This window comes from Elephantulus edwardii, unplaced genomic scaffold, assembly GCF_000299155.1.
Source record: "Elephantulus edwardii isolate Elephantulus edwardi_28Jun2011 unplaced genomic scaffold, EleEdw1.0 scaffold00332, whole genome shotgun sequence".
NCBI lineage: Eukaryota > Metazoa > Chordata > Mammalia > Macroscelidea > Macroscelididae > Elephantulus > Elephantulus edwardii.
Genome location: NW_006400082.1, coordinates 1,704,383 through 1,723,748, shown reverse-complemented (window position 1 = coordinate 1,723,748; position 19,366 = coordinate 1,704,383). Strand labels below are relative to the sequence as shown.

Sequence of the window (19,366 nt, the reverse complement as noted above, 5' to 3'; positions counted from 1 at the left end):
AGATATCTAATGCAGCTGAGATAGCCCACACATGTTACATGGTATGTACAAACATTGGTAGCTACTTACTATTAGATAATCACACCCTCTAACAGAAATAAAGGATGAAAACCAGCACAATATGAATAATCTAGAAAAATGAAACCTCTTGTTTCCCTGTTTATTTTTCTCAGATAAGTCAAACTGTCAACATGATATCACTTTTGGGTTAGAAGCATAAGTCTCTATTGATTATATCCCCAGAGCTGAGTGTCTCTCTCTCTCTTGCTTTCTCTCTCTCTCTCTCTGTGTGTGTGTGTGCTCATGTGTGCATGTACGTGTGTGTACCATTAAATCAGATCTCATTGGCACAGGAGGAGACTGTCCTTCCTTCTTCAGCAGAGCATCCGGTAGATTTGAACTGCTCACCTCTGGGATTGTAGTGCAGGTTCTTGCCAGTAGGCCACCAGAGCTCACCTCCACAGAGATTTTTAACAACCTTCCTTGGTGAAACTGAGGAGGACCTGAAGCGCTTACTGCAGAGGGTCAAGGACTGCAGCCTCCAGTATAGACTGAGGCTCAATGTCACAACAACAACAACAACAACAACAACAACAATGTTGGAGAATGATAAAGTATTTGCTTTATAGCATAAATGAGATCATATAACCAAAGTGTGTCAAAGTTTGTCAAGCTTCACAGCAACGTAAAGCAATATGAAGAAACAGAGCTAAAAAATTATGAGTGATTGTCAAGGTTAGTGGAGCCTGGGCATGAACTTTAGACTTAAGACTACTTATGACTGTAGTTCTGGTGACTCATTCTTCTCAATTAAGTGTCACAATCGAGTAGTTATGCTCCTTTGCATGGAGTTACTCTCGGTCAAGTGCCTCTGGCCTCCCTTGGGAAATATGCAAGAGCATAAACAGCCCAGCAGAGCTTGTTCCAGGGAGACTGGATTGGAGTGTCATTGTCTCACTCTGACGCCTATCTGGTAGCTTCAAATATGACATCAAAGAAATGGAAACAACCTTGTACAGAGTGGCGTCTACTTGGATGACGATGGTACACTTGGCAGGCCCTGAAGAGATCTTTAAAGATAAATTTGAAGAGGACACCGTAGGCTGCACTCCCGGCACACTGCGGGGAAAGGCTTTTCTAAAATACTGTGGGAACTGTGGAGCAGAGGTGAAAGACTTTTTTTGGTTGTTGTTTCTGTCATTGTGAAAGTGTCTTAAGCAGGACTTTACAAAGATAGGAAAACAAATTGTCAGAGGACATGTTCAACTACCCTGGAAATAATACAGCTACAAAGAGGGCTGCTTTAACTGCAAAGAGCCTAGGCAAGTCACAAAAGGATTATAAGACAAATGGCACCCTTGCTGTGAGGCTAGTCTCTCCCATTTGCCCTGGCACACTCAGAGAAGAGAAGCCAGAGATGTGGTCCCCTGGAGTTAGGACCTCAGTGCAAAGCTGGGGCAACAGTGCTTTGAGGAAAAAAGGAAACGGATTCTGTTCTTCAAAAGTCAGACATTATCTTCCTATTGTCAAAGTGTCATACTTGGACCAGCAGCATCACCATCTCCTGTGGACTTGTTGTTATGTGCCACTGAGTCAAAACTGACCCATAACTGACCTTCCTTTGGGTTTCCGGAGGCTGTAAATGGCAAGGGAGGAATTTGCCCATCCTCTTCCTACAGAGCAGCTGGCAGATTCCAACCAAGTGCCTTTGGATTGGCAGCGCGACTCCTTACCACTGGACAAGAACTGTGAGAGGTCAAGATTCTAGGAGCTGCTGTGGTGTGGTGGGTTATGCATTATGCTGCTAGCTAGAAGGCTGGTGGTTCATTTTCACCACCTATCCTGTGGCAGAAGTATGAGCAGACTCCTCCTGTAAAAGATGTACAGCCTCGGGAACTGAGTGGAGTTGCCATGAATCAAAATCATCTCAACGACAGTGGGTTTGCATTGGGTACACCAGCCCTACTGAGTCAGAATTTCATGGCTGAGACCCAACAATCTGTGTTTAAAAAGCACTCCAAGTGTTACTGATGTTTGCTAAAGTTTAAGAACCCTTGGTTTATTTAAACATCAATCTGAAGGTATGAATATTTATTCAAAACGTCAAGGAGTTAAGCAGAAATTTATAGCTCCTCTAGTTCTAGGAATTTATTTTCATTTCTAGTAATTGATTCTATGAATACATTCATACAAGTGTGTGAAGGGGTAGCTGTGAGTTGTATAAAAAAAGGAAACAATCTAAAGGCCCATAGTGATGGTTAGAATTATATTTCACCCTAATTAGGCCAAGGTTCTCATTAGTTTGGCAATTAGATAATGATGTAGTCTGTGAATTGACACGTGGTGATGATGTAATTCAACAGTTCTAGAATGATGTGATCATTTCTATGATGTGATCTGCCAATCATTTGAAGTGAGAATCTCCTAGGAGGTATACTGGCTGTATCAGTATATATCACAATTTCATTGTGATTCAGTCAGAACTAACTCCTAGCGGACCTTCCTTTGGGTTTTTGAGACTTCTTTCTCCTGAGGAGTGGCTGATGGCTTCAAACTATCAGAAAAGCACAGTCTTTGGGTTAGCAGCCCAATTCTTTAAGGACTAGGCTGCCAGAGTTTTCTCTTTTTTAAAATTTTTATATTATTTGTGTACAAAAATCCATACACATTGTGCTTCATTCACATATATTGTGTTTCACATATTTCTACATTCACATTGTGTTTCATATGATCATTCATATACATTGTGTTTCATAAAATTACTCACCATTGATCTATAACTACTATTACCCTGTCTTTGCAGCTTCCCATTGGATCTTTTCTACTTCCTTCACCCACTCCCTTCACCCTCCAAACTCTATCATCCTAGTGATTTCTCCCTTTCCCCACATTTCACACCCCTGCCTCCCTCTACTTCCCCTTGTGGACTTTTATACACATTTTACTAGTCATCCTTCTATTTTTTACAATCATGTTCTTAGGCAGTTTTCATCCTTATGAGACTGAGTTAGTTCACTCAGCATTGTTGTTACTGTGTACCTTTGAGTCAGAACCAACCCACAGCTGATTCTCCGGTGGGTTTTCAGAGGCAGTTGATCACACAGGAAGAGATTACCTATCCTTCTCCTGTAGAGCAGCTGGTGGATTTGAGCTGTGTGCCTGCGAGATTGTAGTGCAACTTCTTGCCACTAGACCACCAGAGCTCTCTAAACTCTCCCATATTATATAATATTTATGAAATTGTTCCTCCTTAGTGCTGCATAGTATTCCATAGTGGGAATGTACCAGAATTTCTCAATCCATTTCTTTGTTGATGGACATTTGGACTGTTGCCATTTTCTTGATATTGTGAGTAATGCTGCTATGAACAGAGATAAATGAATCTCCATTCCTGTTTCAGTTCTATTTTCCTTGAAATATATTACTCACAATGGAATGTCTGGGTCATAAGGGCTTTCTATGCTCAGCTTTTTGAGGAAATGGCAAACAAACTTCCTTCCAGATTGTTTATACCATTTTATAATCACACCAACAGTGTATAAAGAGTTCTAATCTTTCGATATCCTCTCCGAGATTTATTGCTTGCTGTCCTGTTACATTTTGCCACTGCTGCTGGTTGAGACTGTGATTTTTTATTTGCATCTATCTTATTGCCAGTGATTTAGAGCATTTCTCCACGTGTCTGTTGGCCATTTAAATGTCTTCCTTTATGAAAAGTCTTTCTATGTCTGTTACTTATTTTGTGATTAGGTTATAAGTCTTTTCCTTGTGGAGGCCCTGTAAGGTTCTGCAAATCCTTGACTGAGATGCCATTGCCAGATGTTTTTTCCTGGTTTTTAGGTTTCTGTTTACACTATTGGAAAAAGTTTTTGAAGCATATGGGGACTTAATCATTAGAAGGTGCCATTTGTTGATATCTTCTCCTGGTTGTGCATTTCTGGCTGTATTTGTCAGCCTATTTATACCATAGACTGGGGCTTCTAAATTTGGTCCCATATTTGTCTCTTATCTTTATGGTTTTGGGCTTTACCGCTAGGTCTCTGAACCACATTGAGTTGATTTTTGTGTATGGTTGAAATGTGGATCCTGCTCCTTTTTTTTTTTCATATAAGTCCAATTTTGCCAGCACCATTTGTTGAAGAGGTTGTCATTTCCTCAGCATAGTGAAAAGCATATATGCAAAACCAAGGACAAGCATCATTCTCAATGGAGAAAAAAAACTAAAGGCATTCTCTTTCAAAAAAGGACCCGACAAGGATACCCATCATCACTATTCCTATTCAATATTGTATTGGAAGCATCTGCTAAGGCAATAAGACAAGAGAAAGAAATAAGAGGCATCCAGATTGGCAAAAAGGTGACAAATTTATCACTATCTGCAGGTGGTATGAAAGTATACACAGAAAACCCCAAAGATTCAACAAAAACCTGTTAGATCTAATAAACCAATTTAGTAGAGTGAAAGGATGTAAGATCAATATACAAAAATCAGTAGGATTGTTCTACAATGACAAAAAATATGTAAAAGGAAACTAAGAAAGAAATACCATTTGCAATTGTTGTTAGGTGCTGTCGAGTCAAGTACAACTCATAGTGACCCTATGAACAACATATCTGAATTCTGTCCTAGCCTGTGCCATCCTCACTCATCATCATTGCTGAAGCCACTTTGTCAATTCATCTCATTGAGGGTTTTTCTCTCTTTAGCTGATCCTTCACCCTTCCAAATGTAATATCCTTTTCTAAGGGATAGCCTCTTCTAGCAGCATGTCCAAAGTATGAGAGATGAAGTTTTGCCATCCTTCATCCCAAGGAACACTTTGACTATACCTTTCCCAAGACATACCTGTTCATTCTTTTGGTAGTTCATGGGATATTCCATATTCTTTTCCAACACCAGAGCTCAAAGGCATTGATTCTTCTTTTGTCATTCTTATTCATTGTCCAGCTCTCAGACATATAGCAAGTAATTGAAAAGACCATGGCCTGAATCAGGTGCACCTTAGTCTTCAGACTGACATCATTGCTCTTCAGTATTTTGGAGCTGTCCCTGACAGTGGACTTGCCCAAAGCAAAGTGTCTCCTTATCTCCTGACTGCTGACATCAAGGGTGTTGACTATAGATCAAAACAAGAGGAAATCATTAACAGTTTTGATTATTTCTCCATCTATCATGGTGTTATCCCTGGTCAAGTGGTAAGGATCTTTGTCTTCTTAATGCTAAGATGTAATCCATACTGAAGGCTGTAGTCCTTGATCTTCTGCAATAAGTGCTTCAGGTCCCCCTCTCTTTCAGCAAGCAAGGTTGTTGATGAGTGTTCATCTTATCCTGATACCACATTCTTCTTCATGGAGGCCGACTTCATGAATTATTTGCTCAGCACACAGATTGAATATGGTATGGAGAAAGGATACATCCACAATGCACATTTCCCTAATATTAAATGATAAAGGGTTCCCCTTTTGCATTTTGACAATAGCTTCTTAGTCTAGTTATGTTGTTGTTGTTATGTGCTATTAAGTAGACCACAAGTCATAGCAACCCTATGCACAGCAGCTCTGAATATTGTTCTATCCTTGGCCATTCTCACCGTCTGACACACCTACCTTCATTACCCCAGTTATTGTGTCCATCCATCTCATCCAAGGTCTTCCTCTCCTGTGCTGTCCCTCCACCTTTCCAAACATGATGTCCTTTTCCAAGGACTGGTCCCTCTTGGCCACGTGGCCAAAGTATGTGAGATGGAGCTTTAAAATCATTGGTTTCACCCTCTCTAAGACGGACCTCTTTGTTCTCTTGGAAGTCCAAGACTCTTCTCCAAGCACCACAACTCAAAGGAATCAATTCTTCTCCTGTCCTCTCTGGTCATTGTCCAGCCCTCTGATGTGTAAAAGGTAATTGTGAAAACTAGGGCTTGGATCAGCCACACCTTAGTCTCTAGTCTGACATCTCTTTAGCACGCTGGAGAGGTCCTTGACAGCAGATTTTTCTAATGTAATTTGTCATTTGAATTCCTGACTGATGGTGCCAAAAATGTTGATTATAGAACCAAGCAACCTGAAATTGTTAACAATTTCAATGTCTTCTCCAGATATCATGATGCTGCTAATTGGATCAGTGGAGATAATCTTTATTTTCTTGATATTGAGCTTCAGTCCATATTGCAGACTGCAGTCCTTGACCCTCTGCAACAAATGCTTCAGGCCCTCCTCAGTTTCAGCAAGCAAGGTTGTATTACCTGTTTAACACAGGTTGTTGATGAATCTTCCTCCAATCTTGATGCCACATTCCTCCTTATAAAGTCCAGCCTCCCGAATGACCTGTCCCACATATAGATTGAAAAGGTATGGAGACATAATGCATCCTTGACACATTTTTTCCCTGATTTTGAACCATGTGGTGTTTCCTTGCTCTGTGCCAATGACGGCCTCCTGATCCAAGTATAGGTTTCCCAGGAGCACAATGAGATGCTCTGGGAGTCCCATTCTTCTCAAGGTTAGCCATAATTTGTGTAGAGTTCCCACTTCTGTTTTTTATAAAAGATATTTGCAATTAATAAATCACTGATTGTACATCTCCAGCCTCATTTCTGTCACCAAACCCATATTTTCCAACTACTTATCTTTCTTCTCTGTTCCCAACTTTTGCATTCTAGTCACCCATTATTATTAGTGTGTCTTGGTTCCATGTTCGATTGCTTTCTGACTGCAAAAGTTGGTAGAAATCATCTATTTCTTCTTCTTTGGCTCTGATCATTGGTGCACATATTTTAATGATGGTGGTATTAACAGGTGTTCCTTGTATGTCTATGGATATTATCCTGTTGCTCACAACATCAGTTTTCAAGATGGATCTGGAACTAGTGTTCTTTTACTTCATTCGAACAACAGCTTCTTGATCTAGGTAGATTTAAGATTAGCAAAATTAAGTGTTCTGGGCTTCCTGTTCTTCTCAATGTTAGCCATAGTTTGTTGTGATCAACACAGTCAAATGCCTTTGTATTGTCAATAAAACAAAGATAGATATTTACACAGATGAATAACTAAAACAATAACACCCAGATGGGCATAAATAAACTATTTACAATAGCTGACCACAAATTGTGATACTTGGCAAGAAACCTAACCAGAGACACCAAAGACCTTTATAAGGAAAAAGACAAAATCCTACTACAAGATATAATAAGAAACCTAAGTAAAGAAAAAAATATTACCTGTTCATGGATAGGAAGACTCAACATAGTGAAAATGACAGTCCTGTTACACACAATCTACTTGTTTAATGCAATCCCAATACAGATACCAATTTCATTTTTAAAGAGGTAGAAAAGGCAATTGGCAAATTTATTAGGAAATGAAAGATAGCCTAAGAAAAACACATCTGAAAAACAAAGATGAAGTGGAAGGCATAGCACTCCCTGATCTCAAAACATACCACACAGCTGTAATAACCAAAAGAACATGGTACTGGTGCAATGATAGACACATAGATAGATGGAACAGAATTGAGAACCCAGAAATTAACCCTTCTATGTTCAGCTAGTATTCGACAAGTAAACAAAATTTATCTCTGTATATGTATGTGTGTATACAGGCTTGGTCTAGATCTTAAGTCTAGTCCACCATAACTGATGTCTGGTGTTGCTGTTCATCAACCTGGACAGCTTGTGAGTCATCAGCCTGCTGTGTAACCTGCTGGTCTTGGATCCATTAGCCCTTACACAGAAAACCCAGCCTACACATGACTTAGGGAATGGTATTTTGTCAGTTTTACAAATTCACAAGTCATTTCTTTTAAGTTACTTTCTTTTCCTCTTCGCTGGGTTTTTTTTTCTCTCTGTAAAATCCAGCCTAAAACAGCTATCAATAGTGTTGCCATTGTTAGGTGCCATTGAGTCAAGTACTACTCATAGCAACCCTATGAGTAACAGACCTGAACCCTGCCCTACCCTGTGTCATCTTCAACAGCTCTGGTGACCTTGAACCCATTACTGTGGTCACTCTATCTATCTCATTGAGGGTCTTCCTCTCCATCACTGATTCTTCACCTTCAAAAGCATGATTTCCCCCCCCCCCCCAAGGAATAGTTTCTCCTAGCAACATGCCCGAAGTATGAGAGATTAATCTTCCCAATTTTTCCCTCCTTGGAGCACTGTGGTGGTACTTTTACCAAGTCATATCTCTGTTCTTTTGGTAGTCCACTGGATGTTCATTATTTTTCTCCAAAATCACCACTCAGTGATATCAGTTATTCTATCATCCTTATTCATTGTCCAGCTCTGAGTCGCATAGCAAGTGATTCAAAAGACCATGGCCTGAATCAGGCACACTTTTGGTCTTCAAACCAACATCATTTCTCTTCAGCATTTTGAAAAGATCCCCGACAGCAGCAGACTTGCCCAATGGAATGGAATATGTCTCCTGATTTCCTGACTGCTGGTACCAAGGATGTTGATTGTGGATCCAAATAAAACGAAATCTCTGAAAATGTCAATCCTTTCTCCCTCTGTCATGATGTTCCCTATTGGCTCAGTGGTGAGAGTTTTTGTCTTCTTGATGTTGAGATGTAATCCATATTGAAGGTTGTAGTCCTTAATCTTCTGCAGCAAGTGTTTCAAGTGCTTCTCACTTGCAGCAGGCAAGGTTGTGTCACCTGCATAATGCAAGTTGTTGATGAGTCTTCCTCTTATCCTGATGCTGTGTTCCTCTTCATAGAGTCCAGCTTCATGAATTACTTGATCAGCATACAAATTGAGTAGGTAAGGAGAAAGGATACATCCCTGGTGCATACCTTCCTGATTTTAAACCATGCAGTGTTCCCCTTTTCCAACTATTTGGACAACAGCTTCTTGGTCTTGGTATAAATTTTGCATGAGCAGAGTTTAGTGGTCTGGGATTCCTATTTTTTTTTCATCAATAGAGAATTGCCATCAATAGAGTAATACTTAAATGCAATAGAGTAATACTTAAATGTATTTTGAGGTATATAAATATACAAATATGCATATATATATGTAAGTGAATTATATTTGCATAATTTAATACATACATAAAATATATATAATTATACATATTTTATTATCTATTTATCAAGGTATGTATGCATGTATGTATGTATGTATGTATGTGTGTAATGAAATCAGAAGGGAGCTCCGATGTCTTAAGGGGTAAGAAGTTACATTTCCAACCCAAAGACACTGCCAACCCAAAGCTGGTGGTTCCACCAGCTGTTATGCAGGGGAGAGAGGGGAGATCTTCTCTTGTGTGATTTACTGCCTCTGAAACCCTCTGCAGGTTTTCAGCTATAAGTGGTTTCCAACTTGACCTCACAAGTTAGGTCAACATGTGATTCGAAGAGAATCAGTTAAGCCATGAGTTTGTTCTGACTTGACAGCACCTAACATAATAATGAAATTAGAAGTTATATTATAAATAAGGTACATTTCTATATACCGGTTTATAAAGTTGCCCACATGAATTATTAAAAGAAAAGGGGGAGGGTTGCAGAATGGTATACGAAATGTAATCTTATTTGTGATTATGAAGTGAAGCAATGCCTGCACACACAATTGGTAGCTTTTGTCTTGAGGAATATATGACATGAATAGGTATTCATAATTTTAGAATATCTCTTTACAAAAATATCCAAGGCAAACCCCCACAGATCTACAACCTTTCCTTGAGGCACCTTCTTTCAGAAGCCCTTCCCTCGGCACTGTTGTTATTATTATTATGTTCTCGTCAAGTTCATGCCTAAGCTCATTTCCTCCTGTCTGTCCTCTATGGAAACCTAACCATAAGGTTTCATGATGCTTGAAGACATTAAACAGCTTCATAACCTTTCTTTCCAGGATAAGTATTTTAATCTCATTTCTCCTCAGAAAACCTTAGTTATCTCTGAGAGTTTTTTAATGAAAATGTTTAGAGTTGTGTTAATTTGAAAAGATCAGGCTAAGGTCCAATATGTTTCCCTTTTGTTGCAATACACTGTGGAGTCAGAACTGACTCATAGTTCACCCTTCGATGGGTTTTCAGAGGCACTAAATTGCCCAGGAGGAGATTGTCCATCTTTATTCTTTGAGCAACCAGTGAATACGAACCATATACCTTGGGGCTGGGGATCCAATTCCTTACCCTGAGCCATCTGAACTCCCTTTGTTTCCCTAGGCAGCTTAATATTTTAGAATCATTATGAATCAATGGTTATCATGTGCACATGCCTGAAGTAATCATTTACCAATGACAAATATTCTTGTTTGGAAGCAGGAGTGGCATCCACTTCCTAAACAACATACCTCTGGAAACTCTGTGAACTTTGATAAATGTCCATAGTTGCAGAGGGGCTTCAGGCCTTTTGTTTATAGGTTTGCTAGGAGTCATGCTTGATTCGAAGGCAATCAACAACAACAACAACAACAACAACAACATTTAACTGATAGATCAACAGAAGAAAATTTTAAAATGAGGTGCAATAAATGAATGTGAAAAACTAACAGAAACAATGGTCTGAATATGGAAGTTGTCAATAACTAGTCCTTGATCATGAAACTTCATTGAAAAAGTTCTGTGGCACAGAGAGACTGTATACAAAACTGATGTCCCAGGCTTTCTCCGAAAGGATGACAAGACTGACAATCAAAATACTCTCAAATGAGAGGATACATGCTGATAAGATATTAAGACCATCTGCTAATCTCTCATGTGGTGGGATTGGAAAGCATCAACAAGGACAGCTGCCTCCACAAAGGAGTACTGATTACCCAGGGCTTTCTGGATCCTAACTAGATACCTTGGGAAGAGACATTTGCAGACATATTTAATCAAAAGCACAACTGAAAACCCTTTTCCATGCTCTGGAAATTTCAGGTTGAAGTACAAATGTATATATGTGTATCTATGTTTTATGACTATGTGTAACTGGAGAGAAAATAGATAAAACCCAGCAATGATTAAAGTTGTTAAAATGTAACTAAAGATGTTAAAAATAATATTTTAAGTCTGTTAGTGGATGCTCAAAATTATTCTTTCTTAAATTGCTCTATTGCAAAGATACATTTACTTGTGTAAATTGTGGGAGAAAAAAGAAAAACTGTTGTTCTCATTTGGAACCCAATTACACAACAAGGAGCTTGGATTGCTTAACTTGAATAAAGTTGTTCTAATTTAATAACATTCAAATGACTTTCTTTCACTCAATACTTTGTGAAAGAAAGAATTTGAAATACTGGACAACTACAATGGGTGAGTTGCATCACAACTTGGTAGTGGGGTGGCATCTATTTGAGACACACAATAAAAGTATATACAAAATCCAAGTGCAGGCTTCTACTCCTTGTAAAGCTCACTCATTGTTGTTGAGTTGGAATCAGCTCATAGCTGACCTTCCAGAAGGGTTTTCAAGACTGTAAATTGCCTGAAAGGAGATTGCCCATCTTTCTCCTTTGCAGCTACTGGTGGTTTTGAACTAACAGACATATGGTTTACCTTTCTGTTAGCAGCACAACTCTCTAGGGATTATACCGCCAAAGCTCCCTTGGACACTGATTAAATTCCTAATCACTAGTGGCTGAGAGAGTATCATTTTCTTGGTTCTGACCTGCTTGTCATTTTTATTATCTATACTTAGTCTTCACAGTTTTTGTTTTAGTTGTCTGTATTGTTATGAAACAAATTATCTCCACATTAGCAGTTTAACCACAAATACTTATCTCACATTTTTCTGCAAGCCAGGAATTGGTAGTGCCTTAGTTCAGTGGTTTTGGCTCCAAGGTCTTTTGGGACATTGCAGGCAAGACGTTGGCCAAGGCTATAGTCATATGAAGACTCCTTTGGCTTTTGTCAAGACATCTCAGTTTCTTACCACATAGCCCTTTCGATAAGGTTTCACAAATGTTTTCATAACATGGTAACTGGCTTCTCAATCAGTCAATCAAAGATATGAGCAAATAGTAAACTCCAAAGCTTTTCCTGTCCTCATCTCACAAGTCACATAATCTTACCTGTATCATATGCTATTAGAAGCTAATCACTACATGCAATTCACTCAAGGGAAAGGGAATTAAGCTATCTTCTTTGAAGGAGGGAAATTAGATTTTGTGGAAATATTTTGTCACCACCAATTGTTGATAACTTCTACTTGCTTGGTTCGACAAACACTCTCGGCAACAGCAGTCAAGAAATCAAAGATGAATTGCCTTGGGAAAGTCTACTGTCAGGCACCTCTCTAGAATACTGAAGAGCAACCATGCCAGTCTGGGGACTAAGGTGTGCCTGATCCAGGCCATGGTCTTCACAATTACTTGTTATCCACCTGAGAGCTGGACAATAACTAGAACGATGGAAGAAGGATCGATGCCTTTGAGTTGTGGTGCTGGAGAAGAGTGTTGAACATACCATGGACTGCCAGGTGGACAAACAGGATCATCCTGGAGAGGGTGAAACCAATCTGCTCCTTGGAGGCAAGGATTTTGTAGATCCATCTCACATACTTTGGGCACATGGCCAGGAGGGACCAGTCCTTGGAGAGGGACATCATGCTTGGAAGGATAGAGTGACAGCGAGGGAGCGATACCTAGGATGAGATAGATTAATTCAGTGACTGTAGAAATGGGATTAGGTGTGTCAGAGACAATAAGATTGGCTCAGGATATGGCAGGGTTCAGAGTTAATGTACCTATGAATGTCGTTATGAGTCACGGGTGATTTGATGGCAAACAACAACAACAACAACAACAACAACAATTTTCATGCAGTTGTTGTTAGGTGCCATTTTTCTAAGGATTGGCCCCTCCTGCTAACAAACCTCAAGTATTCTTCCTTCTGAGGAGCACCCTGGTTGAATGTCTTCTGAGATTTGGTTTTTGTTTTTTTTTTTTAAGTTCATAATACATTTATTCACTGCTCTTTGCCAACTTCACATTTTAAAAGCATTGATTCTTCTTTGGTCTTCTTTTTCTTTGTTCTACTTTCAGATGCTTCAGAAACAATGGAAATTAACATGGCTTGGATCACATGCCCCTCAACCTTTAAGCAGCAATCTTTAATCTTGGCTCTTTAACACTTTAACAAAGTTCCTTGCTCGATGCAACACATCTTTTGGGATTTTGACTGCTGCTACCACAGATGTTGATTGTAGACCCTTTATAAAAGGAAATAGTTGGATGATCATATTCACACTGTTACTTATGATCCTGTGTACCCATTTGTGCATCTATTCACTTGCTCATCACATACTTTAAATGCAGAGATGCCAGAAATGTAGCACTATGCTAGATTTGGACTGAAGAATAAAACCATACATTGTATTTTCTTTTGTGTTGATTTCTTTCATTTATCTTAAGACTCTTGAATTAGAGCCATGTTTTGTCAGATTGGTAGTTCTTTTATTGCTGGACAGAATTTCATTGCTTGGATATATCAATTAATTTTGTTTATTGATTCATCATTTGACTTAATTTATATTGTTTTTAATTTTGAGTTATTATTAATGACTTCTATAAACATTTATACATGAGTTTTTGTATAAAAGGAACTTTTCATTTGTTTTGGATAATTACCTAGAATTAGCATTGCTTAGTCAAATTGTAAGTAAATTTTTAACTTTTAAGAAACTGCCCATCTACAACCAGGAGAGAATAAAATAGATGAATGGGACCTTCTAAGAACCAAATCCCTATGCACATCCCAAGACTTCTCCAACAGGGTATAAAGGGAAGCCACAGACTGGCGAAAAAAATATTTGGTTATTACATATCTGATAAAGAACTTATATCTAGAATTTATAGAATATTCGAGCACTACAACAATATAAACAACACAATTGCAAAATGGGCACAGGATATAAACAGACACTTCACCAAAGAATACTTTCATACGGTGAATTAACAAATGAAGAAATGTTCAAAATCCCTAGCTCTAAGAGAGATGCAAATCAAAACAACTATGAGGTATCTTCTCACCCTAATAACAATAGCATAATTCAATAGAGAAGCAAACAACAAATGCTGGTAAGGTTGGGGAGAAACTGGAACCCTTATTCACTGTTGGTGAGAGTACAAAATGGTACAACCACTATGGAAGGCAGTATGGCACTTTCTCAAAAAGTTGGAAATAAAAATACCATTTCACCCAGCAATTTCACTACTGGGAATATACCCTAAAGAAACCTTAACTGCCACCAAAGAAGATATATGCACACCCATGTTTATTGCTGCTTTGTTCAGAATAGTAAAGAGTTGGAAATAATCCAAGTGCCCATCAACAAATGAATGGATAGAGAAACTGTGGTATATTCACCCAATGGAATACTACACAGCACTGAAAAACCAAAGAATTCATGAAATAATACACCAAATGGGTGACCATTGAGGACATTATGCTGCGTGAAATATCTCAGTCACAAAAAGACCAATATTGGACTGACATGGGGGATGGGGGAAACGAAGAGGGAATAACATGACATTGAAACAGATGAGGGAGAGAACTGTATAAAAGGAATATATGATTAAGTGTTATTGGTATGATACGAGTCCATAATAATAGCTGCATAGTAAAGTGGTCTTGCAGGGGTGGGGGGTGGCGGGGTGCTGTATAACAAAGAAAAAAGTCAACTGGGGAGAAGGGAGGCAAGGAGGAAAATGTGTAACAATGAATTAATTGAAATCCAAGTTCTTTGTAAATTTACAATAAAATCTCAGTTTTTTAAAAAACCACCCTTCTTTTAATTTAAAAACATTATTTAAGAAGTGAAAATCCAATCCAGATACTGGAAAAAATATTGGTAACGCATACAGTCAATAAAAGATTTGTTTAGAAAAAAAAAAAAAAGAAACTGCTCAACTCTTTTACAGAGAGATTGTAGCATTTTATAATCCAAGGGGGCTCTAGGGCACAGACTGTAAGGAGTTGTTTTGCTAACTCAAAGGCTACACTTCTTGGGTGGTTTCAACCCACAGCAGCTCTAAGGCAGAAAGATGGGCAGTCTCCTCCCATGTGATTAACCGCCTCAGAAACCCAATGGAGGATCAGCTACAACCTCCAAGTAAACCAATGTGTGAGAGTTCTACTTCCTCCTCGTTCTCATCAATATTTGCTATGGGCAGCCTCTCAAATGTCAATAAACTTATTGCAGTTTAGTATGTCTAGTTTAGTTTTGGTATGTTAAACATTATTTCCTCTGCCTATATGATAGTTGTCTATCATCTTTGATGAAGTGAATTTTCCTTTTATCCTTTGAAAAGTTGAATTACGAATGTTCTATATATTCTAAATATATGTTGTTTATTTTAAATTGCAAAAAAATTTAATTTACACACCTTGACTTTTTGGTAAATAAAAAATAAGATTTTTTTTTTTTTTTGTTTGCACTATCCTTTGCTTCACACTATCCTTCTATAGCTTGTCTTTTGAAAATCTTATTGGTATTTTTAAAACAGTAAAAGTTTTCACATTTGATGAAGGTATTTAAAATACTGCTGGCTTTTATTGTCCTAATAAATTCATTTCTAATTTGAAGTCAGAATTACTTTTCATATGTTTATGTAGATTCATACTTTTAAATAAAGGTAAGGAAATTTTGAATTCTAGTGAGCATAAGAAGTTCAAAACAAATTTTCTGACTCATAATGCTGTTTTTGGATGCTATCATGTCAATTAAAACTCTTAGTAGCCCTATGAACAATGAACCTGTACCCTGCCCTCACCATCTCTGGACACTTGAGCCCACTGCTATAGTCACTGTTTCAATCCATCTTGTTAAGAATCTTCATCTCCTTCACTGACCTTCCATCTTCCCAGGTATGATATCCTTTTCAATGTCCCTCTTAACAATATGTTCAAAATATGTCAGTTGAAGCTTCACCATCCTTGCTTCCAAGAAGCACCTTAGTTATAATTCATTTAAGGTATATTAATTTTTTTTGAGGTCCATAGGATTTTGCAGTACTCTTCTCAAACACCTTCAGCCAAAAGCATCAATTCTTCTTCTGTCATCCTTAGGCATTGTCCAACATTCAGATGCATAAGGAGTAATTTCATCATTTAAATTAGATGCACCTTAGTCTTTAAAGTGACATCTTTGCTGATTAAAACTTTGGAGAGGGTTCTGGACAGTAGATTTACCTAATGCAATATACCTTTTGATAGCTTCACTGCTGGTGCCAAGGGTATTGTTTGCAGATCTGTTATTGTTGTTGTTGTTATGTGCTATCAATTTACCAGTGACCCATAATGACCCCATGTACAGCAGCTCTGAATCCTGCCCTGTCCTGAGCCAGTCTCACTAATTCTGATGCACCAATCCCCATTGCCCCAGTTACTGTATCAATCTATCTTATCTGGGGTTTTCCTCTCTTTCACTGTCCCTCCACCCTCTGAGAATGATGTCCTTCTCCAGGGACTGGTCTCTCCTAGCCTTGTGCCCGAAGTATGTGAGATGGAGTTTCAAATTCCTAGTCTCCAAGGAGAAACTTGGTTTCACCCTCTCCAAGACAGACCTATTTGTTTTCTTGGCGGTCCATGGTATGATCAAGACTCTTCTCCAGGACCACAATTCAAAGGCTTCAATTCTTCTTCTGCCATGCTTAGTCATTGTCCAGCTCTCTGGTGCATAATAAATAATTGTGAAGAACATGGCCTAGATTAGGCACACCTTAGTCTCTGGACAGACATAGTTGTTTTTCAGTAAGAGGTCCCTGATAGCAGATTTTTCCCAATGCAATACATCTATTAATTTCCTATCTGCTGGTTCTGAGAGTGTTGATTGTGGAGCTGAGCAAGCTGTAATTGCTAACAACCTCAGTCTCTTCTTCATCTATCATGGTGCTGCCAATTGGCCCAGTGGTGAGTATCCTTGTCTTCTTGATGTTGAGCTTCAATTCATATTGAAGACTGCAGTCTTTGACCTTCTGCAGCAAGCACTTCAGTTTCTCTTCAGTTTCAGCAAGTAAGGTTGTGCCATCTGCATAACGTAAGTTGTTAATAAGTCTTCATCCAATCCTGATACCACATTCTCCCTCATAAGCAAGATGAAATAATTGACAATGTCAATCTTCTCTCCATCTAGCATGATGTTGTCTATTTACCCAGTGGTGAGAATTTTTGTCTTCTTGATGTTGATATGTAATCCATATTGAAGGCTGTAGTCTTTGATCTTCTGCAGTAAGCGTTTCAAGTCCTTTTCACTTTTAGCAAGCAAGGTTGTGTCAACTGCGTAATGCAAGATGTTGATGGATCTTCTTCTGGTCATGATATCACACTCTTTTTCATAAATTCCAACCTCTCAAATTATTTGCTGTGTTTACAGATTAAATAGGTATGGAAAAATGTTATGGTCCTACTACGCACCTTTCTTGATTTTAAACCATGGAGTGTTTTCTTGCTCTGACAGCTTCCTGGTCTAGTATAAATTTTATATGAGCAAAATTACCCTAGTGATGTCAGACAGATTATATGTTCCCCTTGTATTTAATTTGCATTTAATCTAATGCACTAATACTGTTAGTTCTCCTGCCTTGAATGGACTTCCCCCCTCAAATGTATAAATTTGACTAGTCCAGTGTTCTCAGTAGTATGTAAAGTCTAGCCTCTGTGATATTAATGAGGAAGGATTTGAGGCAGTTATGTAATGATGTAGTCATTCTCCATGATCTGAGATGTGATAGACCATTCAAGTTGTAAGAGGAGTAAGGTGAAATGCAACAAACTTAATTAGCTTACAGCCCTGATTTGATGAAAGGCGAGTTTCTCTGGGATGTGATCTGTACTTTTATCTCACAAGATATAAAAGAAGTAGACAGAGAGGATGGGCAGAGGGCTTGAGCTCATCCTTACCCTGAAACTAAACCAGGAGTAAAGCATGCCCTTTGGATCAAGATCCCTGTACTGGAAAACCCCATGACACAGAGATCTCTAAGAAGTGTCAGAGCTGACACTTTTCTGACAGAAAGAAAAAGCTTTCTCCTAGATTCAGCAACCTGAACTTGAATGCTCTTGTGTGAAGCAGTTGGATTCTGGATGGTAGATTCTCTTTGCGTAGTTGAAAGTTGGGTGTAAACTGTTGATTTTTAAAATTTCATTCATAATTGTGTGTGGGCTGATTGGATTTACTGGATTTAGCTAAGAATCAGCTGTGGGCTGGAAGCCTCTTGTTTAAGTCAATCAGGACCTGGTTGGTTGGCCTTTGTATTTAAATGTCAGTTAGGTCCTGACTAAGTTGGGTCTTCAGACTTTGTGGTAATTATGTTTGGGAAGAACATTCTTCTAAGTGGTACAGCATTGGTCTGTCATTTTGCTGTTCTGAGGTAACTTGGGGTTACTGTGGTACTGAATATTGTGCCACTGGTGTGTCAAATGTCATAATGGTTACCCATGGTGGACAGTGTTTGGTGGAGTTCCCAGATTAATACAGGTTTGGAAGCAGGATTGGCATCCAGTTCTTAAACAACATGTCTTTGGAAACTCAATGAATGTTAGAAAAATGATGATAATTATAAAATAGGATTCCGATCTTTTGTTCATAGGGTTTCAATGGCACTTAACAATAATAATAGCATACTAAACTCTAAGATAATAAATTTGCTTGTTAAAAATAGTCTGCTTATCAGGGTTGGGCCTGGAGTCAAAGCCATTACTGCAGGAAAAGGTCCCAATACCTGAGCACTCAAGGTGTGTGACTTCACCGAGGACCAGACCGCAGAGTTTAAGGAGGGCTTCCAGCTGTTTGACCGATCAGGTGATGGAAAGATCCTGTCCAGGCAGTGTGGGGAAGCAATGATGGCCCTGGGCCAGAATCCCACCAACGCTGAGGTGCTCAAGGTCCTGGGAGACCCTAAGAGTGATGACATGAATGCGAAGGTCCTGGATTTTGAGCACTTCCTGCTGATGCTGCAGACTGTGGCCAAGAACAAAAACCTGGGCACCTATGAGGACCAAGTGGAAGGCCTTCAGGTGTTTGACAAGGAAGGGAGTGGCACTGTCATGGGTGCTTAAATCCAGCATGTCCTTGTCACACTGCGTGAGAGGATGACAGAGGAAGAAGTAGAGATGCTGGTGGCAGGGCATGAGGATAGCAATGGTTGTATCAACTATTAAGTGTTTGTGAGGCATATCTTGTCAGGGTGACAGGCTCTTGGGAGTTCATCCATATGGTGCAGAATGTCTGAGGGTAGCCTTTCCTGTGTCTCCAGAGTCCAATGCCTTTTCCTGTGTGAGAGTATACGTACCCTTGAAAACCTCCTCATCTGTCACAACACCGTTCCCGTCTTGTAGCTCATAGATGATGCTTGCCAACACCATTCACCAAACAAACATTCTCTTTAAGCACTCCCCCCCTCCCCCAATATAAAATAAATCCACTTCTAAGGTTTTG

General features: G+C 39.0%; 1 pseudogene; it reads left to right on the top strand.

The window, feature by feature from the left end:
* Positions 1 to 1,041: 1,041 nt before the first annotated feature.
* Positions 1,042 to 19,119, top strand: LOC102870527 (annotated as a pseudogene).
* Positions 19,120 to 19,366: the final 247 nt, after the last annotated feature.